The sequence below is a fragment of the Cyprinus carpio genome, chromosome A18, assembly GCF_018340385.1.
Source record: "Cyprinus carpio isolate SPL01 chromosome A18, ASM1834038v1, whole genome shotgun sequence".
NCBI lineage: Eukaryota > Metazoa > Chordata > Actinopteri > Cypriniformes > Cyprinidae > Cyprinus > Cyprinus carpio.
The window spans coordinates 739,372-747,185 of NC_056589.1; the positions used below are offsets into that span (position 1 = coordinate 739,372).

A 7,814-nucleotide genomic window follows, 5' to 3' on the forward strand; every position below is an offset into this window, starting at 1 on the left:
AATTTTAAATATTAAAAGAGATCAAAACTCATTTTAAGTTTTAATAATATTTTACTATATTGTATTTTTGTTCAAATAAATGCATCCCTGGTGAGCATAAGAGACTATTTTAAAAAGTTTTTTATATATATAAATATAAATAATGTTTTTTACATATAAATACACACACACACACACATTTTAATATTATATTAATAATATACATATATTTCTTTTTAATTTCCTTTTTTATTTTCCATTTTATTGTGTTAATATTAATTAAAACTTAACACACACACACACACACACCTTTGACACCAATACTTTATTTGTTTACATTAGGAGATAATGCATAACCTGGATTTGCCTTATTAATGCCGTGACCTGAAAAATGCTATATGCTAAAAAAAAGTATTTCTTCTACTAACCCTAACCACAAGCATAAAGTAATGGCAACAGAGAACTTACACTTACACCAAGACCCAACAACAAAAGGGTCTTTTGGATGTGTGTGCTGATAAGGGCTGAAATATCTAGGGCTTGAGATAAGAGTATCTAGTGGTTGTGTGTGGTGAAGCAGAGTAACTGTACACCAAAACCAAAGCTCAGATTAGTTCCACTGCTCTTTTGCAGACTCCGAAAGAGAGCTGCCATGGCAACGGGGAGCTGCACGGCCCCGCTACAGGCATGTCAGGGAAGAACCCATGGGGCTAAAACAGCTAGCTGGGGCTTGTCTGTGCTAATGAGACCAGCAGCAGTCCTCGCTATAGACATACACACACAAAAGACAACAGGCCCATTTACTACAGAATACTAGGACAGCAGAGTGTTGACTTGAGTATGAACTAGATCTGATGTGTGACTCAGAAATATAATAAATAGTCCTAAAACTTGAAACGAGGAAGTGCAAAGCCTGAACCCTCTGACCCCCTTAATTTTATCCTTAGCTGAAAGCTGTCCCCTGTTGTAGAAGTTACAGCACTAATTCTTCAAGTACTGTCAACAGCCAATTGTCCTAGACAGGAAAAATAGAAAAAAAAAAAAAAAATACCCATACCGAAACAGGAAGTGGGATTTCTGGAGAAAAACACATTTTTACACGGTCTTCATAAGAATCCACAAGTTTCACTTGATGTTTCACATTCCTCTCAGGAAGTAATTCTTTATTTTGGCAATCAGTTAACAACATTTCTAAGGAAAGGCCATAGATAAAGCAAGAGGTTTAGATAAAACGGTGGTAAGATGAAAGAGACTAAGCACTAGCAGAACTTGTCTAGAATATGATAAGAAACCAACCACGACAAACAAAACCAAAATGAAAGATGCAAATCGCCCCTAGCAGAAAATGTTGTATGGTATAATAATTAGAAAACAATACGCACACATTTTTAACTTCTGTACTATCTGCTACTTCGCCTGTCATATTCACAGAGCACTGCTGCTTTCTTGTTAAAGCGGCTAGAAATGTATGCAAGTGTCATGAGAAACACCAATAAAAATACTGTTGTTGAATAGGGGCTTAGGGACTCAATTAGTGGGGTCAGTTTATTTAGATTTCATGGTTTTAACATTTTTATTAACACCGCTGTACTTTAGTTGTTTGACTGGTACAGCCCTCTCCGAAAAGTGAGACAGCTACAGCCATAAGGGCAGTTCATACAGAATGTTTTGCATTCTACTGCATTACTTTTCCATTGTCTTTCACAAACACATGCATTATACACTTTTTTTATTGCGCTGCATCTTGCTCATGATATATCATTCCCAAAAACACAATGCTCAAATTAAAATATTAATTAATAAAATAAATTTTAGTTTTCTTTAAAACTCTATAATGTTGACTAGTTGATTCAGCTACAGTCTATTCGATTTCGAAAATATGTTTTGCTGACTACATGTCATTGACAACACGCATATACATTAAGTTGTTCATCTATGTGGGCATTAGACACAACGGGGTTTGAATTTGATGATACCTTGCCTGGGATCCTTTTCGACTTCTCCCTCACCCACTGCAGGTTTTTCTAAACTCTCCACAAGAGGATGTGGTAATCACTTCTAAACCAAACAGTGCTGCCAACATGTTCTGGGTCAGTAGAAAGGATGTTCCTCTTACACTTGTTTGTCTGGACTGTGATCCGTTGAGGTTGCATGGTATGTTTAAGGACTGGCTTCTTGTTACGGCGGGCCCTGTTGATGCTCTTCTGGGTTGGGTGGCTAAAGTCTCCTTGCTCTTCACCTGTACTGAGGGACTGCCATTATCCACAACTTCATGCTCATCCAGAAGAACTGCATCCCATGGGTCTTTAGCAGTCCCAGACTCCTCTGTGAAAGGGGCAGCCCGATACAGTGCGGCGTGGCCTCCTCTCGCCTCCACCTCCTTGCGCTTGTTGAGTGGGTCCAGGTCCAGCCACTCGAATCATCGGCTGATATTGGGAGGTTTCTGAGTGCTGAGGCATGGGCTCCAGGGACTTGACGCTTCCCGATTCGGTTTCCATGCTGGAGGACACTGCCGGTTCTTCAAGTATTCTGAAGTGCTGGCAATCTTGTCAAACAGCTTGGCCATGCTCTGGGGTGACGGCAGGCTGTTGGTAGACAGTAGGAGCAGCAGGTGGTTGGACTGGCGTAAAGGAGAGGAACGGGGTCGGCTGGCTAATAAAGGGAGATAAAGCTGGACTAAAGCCATTCTGGAAAGAGCACGGAGGCTTCGGGAAGGGAACAGAGGGAAGATGGGAGTCTGTGCGTGTGTTGGAGTGGGAGTCCAGTGGAATGAAGCAGGGTTGAACGCATGTCTTCCAGGATACGATGCGCTGAGATTGCAACCTAGCAGAGAGGAAGGTCTTGTCATTTTGTTTACTCCAAAACTGTCATCCAGAAGCAGCTTTTTCCAGCTCCTCCTTTGGTCAGTTTTCTCTAAATCCAATATCTTCAAATTTGTCCTTTTTGTTCTTCCTTTTGTGTTTCTGATTCGGAGAACACAATGAGGTCTTTCTACGATTGCGGTCTAGTGGATGTTTGTGTCATTGGATTGGGAAGAGAATTAATTAGCGAAGAGCTGCTGTGAGCCGGAGTGTGTGTCTTTTCTCACGCTTGATTTTATCCAAGGCGGGCTCTAACTCATACGCGAAAGCCTCTCCTTTCCCACACTCCCTTTGGGCCGGACAGGGGGCAGCCCCCCGGAGAGGCTGGCCTGTCAAATTGAAACCCATTGCCACTGGATATGTGGGCTGGGTGTCAGCTTTACCTCGCTATGTTACATGGGGATACCATTGGGTTCTGGCAGGAACTTTACAACAGGTGCCTACAAGAGGAAATTGAGAGAATATTACATGTTAGTATCAGGGAACTCAGGACATCAGTGTATACACATTTTTAAAGCAGTGGTCAATATAAGCTGCTCTGGGGGATTTTTAACCATCAAATATCCTGTTCACAATGGTGTGTTTACAAATATGAGCTTCTTTCACTCACAGTAAAGGACCCAGTCCATTTTGCACCAACACTAATATGACATTTTGACTATGAATCAAATGAATAAGTCCTTTTGTTCTTATGTTCAATATGAAAGTGCTTATTAAACATGACAAAGATGGGTGAATGCAACCCTACACCTTACATTAGGAAAAGATGAATTGATTCAGCAGCAACTATGGGCCTGATAAAAAATGCACAAAGTGGTCAGTGAGGGTGTGTCAAAATCTAGATTTAATAGGTTGTGAATGGCAGGCGTTACACAACACATACCAGACATTTCCATGTGCCTTACAGGGCCCACACGACATGCCAGCTTGCAATTGAAAAGGGAACCAATTAGTTGTATACTTAAAAAAAAAATTGGGGTTCACCTTCTCTTCACAAACTTCACTGATTATTGTGCTTAAAAAAAAAAAAAAACAGCACAGATTTACGTTACTTAAGTGATGACGAAACAAGGAGTAATGAAAAACACACAGAGATGTGTCTCTAAACAAGTCAAGACAAAGAAGAATGTGACATTTTATGGTCAATTAGGGGTGTTATACACAATGCAATACAGAGTTTAGTTGATTACAGTTGCCAAGCCATAGCGCTTGATGCATTAGTAAAGAATTAACTGATGTTCAGACACAACAACAAAAATGTAATAATTAAAAAAAATAATTCTTCTGCAAAGCAACGTAGTTCTTCAGCAACATTTAACAGAATGGTTGTTCTCCTAAATGCTGTTGAAGGTAGCTACTGATGTAATGAGGTCAGAGGTTTGTGTTTACAGGGAGTATTTTACGATGGCTTGGAGCATAGCTCATAATCATAATCAAGGACTGGCGCTATCTCTTTTAAAATAAAGATTTCAAGGCTGATGTACATCTACAGGTTAATCAATCATAGACTATTTTATCTCTTCAAATGCTGCTGTATGCAATCAGGATTTATAGTCTGCACTATCCATTTAATAATATTTAACAGTTTTTATAATCAAATTAGTTTGTATTACGCTTTCCGAAGACCATATTAAAGGCGCTGTATGCAGGTTTGACACGAGTGGTTGTTGAACTAGGTATTGCAGTCCAAATTCAAAATAATTGGCGGCGGGTTTTTTTTTTCCTTGTTTCTTCCTCCTCGACTTGATTGCAGGTTGCCAGATTGACGACACAAAAAAGGAAACGAGTGCACTTGATATGAATGCCCCTAGCTGTGGTTTCCGCCAACTGGCAACAGGTTGGTGGCTGAAATACATTTTTGCGGAGTAAACCTGGCCAGTGGGGGGTTTTCACAAACCAAAACAGAGATCGACACATTCCGGCCCGGAACACTCATTTTCAAGGAGATATAACTGACTGTAGCATTGTTTTCAGAGTAAACAAGTATGTTTCTTAAGATATCTGCCAAACTATTATGGTTATTTAGTCTTTCGTAGTGCGTCAAGATCTTACAGACCGCACCTTTAACAACAAAGCCGGTTTTGCACTGTGCGTTTCTTATCTTAAAAAGCAGCAAAAATAATACATGAGTGATTTAAACTTAAAAAAACTTCTTTTTTTTCACATTTAATTCAATTAAATATTTTGTTGAACTTCCAGCCAATTGGGAGCCTTATTTATATAATTACCATAATATAAAATTAATCAAACGGTGATAAAATAACTTTTGTCATACCGCCCACCTCTACCACAAACAATCCAAGAACAACATGTCACTACTGCAAGATTACACGTTTGATTTAGTTTTCAGCCAAACCCCATCCAGAATGGAATTGCAATCAGAGGATTGCGGTCTCCTCTGGACCATTGCTCACAGAAGAGACCAAGCGGTTGTCTTATTCATTAAGACCTCAATTGTGGCAAAAAGATGATGCTAACCTATTTAGCATGTCCTCATTATGAAATCATGAAGAACTCTGAGCTCAAAATCCAATGAGGACTTTGCACTTGTTATAAAATTATCTTTATGAAAAAAATTGGAAAAAAGTAATACACGGATACAATATAATTTCCCACCTTTATAATGCTAAACCTTCTATTAAAAACAGCATTTTGTTGGAACAACAACTCAAAGAGATCATCATTATTCCTTTAGATCTGTTTTATGGTTAAGAAATATATTATTTAAGATGGACCTAAAAACAGGTCAACTGGTTTTAAAAAAATATGGAGGTGCCAACATCAAGTTACCGTTTTCTACCTCTCTTTATTCATAGTCAGAAGTAGAAAAAAAAGAGGCAGGTGGCATACTCTTGTGCTCATGGATTATCCAAATCTTTGCACCCTCAAACCTGGGCACTGTTCACACCCCAGTTTCTCACCTACTTGTTTATGCATTTGAAAACCCACGAATGGAAACCCATTTCAAATGTGGTGTCAAATCAAAACGGAAGTCAGCCAAAGTGTTCCGCACTTTACAGTAAAATGAAGTTATCAAGATTCAGGCAGCAGGTTCAAACGTACAGAAGTCAGCTCAAGGGACAGCAACATGAACTACTAGAGTAATGCCTATGCTTTTAGAGTTTTGCGTTTTACGGCTCTCTGAACATAGGACTGAAACAACATGCGATGAGTCTGAACAACCACAGTTTAGTCTGAGATGCTTTTCTAAGCACTTGCAAAACTATGTGCAAGGGAAGACAAAACAGTTCCCAAGACAGTGAGAATGTCCAGAAGGGGTAAATGTGATGATAGTCCGACATCAATATGGCATGTTTTGTGTGAAATGTTCATTACACATATTCAGCTTACAGTAAAACAACATAGTGAGTTTACGTGACAGAAAAACAATTGCAGGGACAGATCAAAAATAAGTTACACATGCAATCCAGCTGCCTACCACAGGCACATGATTCATGAATATATACATACAATGACGCAACACTGCAGGAACAACACCATTTCAGCGAAATTTAAAGAAGCCTTGTGCTGAATCCACAAAACTACACAAAGCTATTTCAGTTATGCCGGGCAAAAGTGAAAGAAAAAAAAAACAAGACAAAAAAAAAAAATACCTGCTTCTCAAAACCAGTTAAGTTACCACAACAATATTGACTGTTAACTTTTTTTATGTCGTACAATACAAAGATTTATCAGCAATAAGATTTTAATTTGAAAAACAGATGAGAGAAGTAAAGAATTGATGTAAAATTCTAATAGGATACATAAACTAGTGTTCTGGACTTCACTCTTTTTAATGAAGGTTGCAGCAGAGACTTGAGCTTCATCCCTAACTTTCATTAACCTGTTCTGAACACAACAGGGATTTATTAATATAATTATATTAAATATTGTTTAATTTAAGTAATCAAAATAGAAATGCAACCACCGGCTTATATGAATAATTACTAAAGGAGTACTACCGTTTAAAAAGACATTTCAGAAAATAAACAAACGTTTATGTTTGCAAAGTATGCAACAAAAATAGACAACCAAAGACGCCACCAGTCTGCAATAAATACAGAATATATTTCAAAATATTGCTGTCAGCACAGTAAATATTCTGCTACGAACATTGTAAAACATCTCAGAAAACCACGTCTTAATACTAACTCCCCCCCAAAGAGATATCGAAAAAAGTTGTTTTCCCGAAAACTTTACGCAAGTTGTTAAGGGCAAATCTTTCGGCGCACTTCATCGCCGCGCCAAGGAAAAGTGGAAAACACTACAGCAGGAGAAAACAAACAGCACGTGATACTCGGCACAATCCTACTGTGCTTATGGTCGCAGGACCATAGTAGTGCGTCTCGGGGTAAAACTTAACTGAATTGGTAAGAAATGAGGTGAATAAATGTCGATTCCCACCTTCCCAGTTCTCGCCGATCTTTGACTACTGGACATTCTCCACCCCGCTGGAAATTTGCTCGTGTAGTCGTAGACACCACACGTCAGTTCCCTGCTGGAGAGCAGAGTGGAAGGAGTACAGAGAAACAGGCGACATACGGGCCTCTCAGAAACCACATCACCACTCTGTTGTCTTGTCGAAGTCTAAAACCGCGCAGCCGATGGACACCTACAGTTATAATATGTCAAAGGATTATATTCGCATGTATTTCCCAGACAACTGCTTCTGTATGAGTGTTGACATTTAGGATTGCCCTCACAGATAACGGATCTAATATGTTATGCGATGCGAGTTATTTGCGTCATTCCGTGCCCTTACTTGCTTTGCAAAGGATTCTTTGAAAAACAAAGAAAGAAATTGAAAAAAGAAAAGAAAGAACGAAAGAGATATTATACAACCAAATGGAAAAAAGGATTGTCATAACGTTTTTTAATGGTTGACACAATCGTAAAGACGTGAAGAAACGGTCCTGCAAAGCTACCTGAAAAATATGTATAGTGTTGTTTTTTACTAGGACAAACACCAAAAGC

The 7,814-nt window shown here is 38.9% G+C and overlaps 1 pseudogene; it reads right to left on the bottom strand.

Annotated features, from left to right (window-relative positions):
• Nucleotides 1-1,984: 1,984 nt before the first annotated feature.
• LOC122148509 lies at nt 1,985-3,761 on the bottom strand (annotated as a pseudogene).
• Between the last annotated feature and the right edge of the window lie 4,053 nt (nt 3,762-7,814).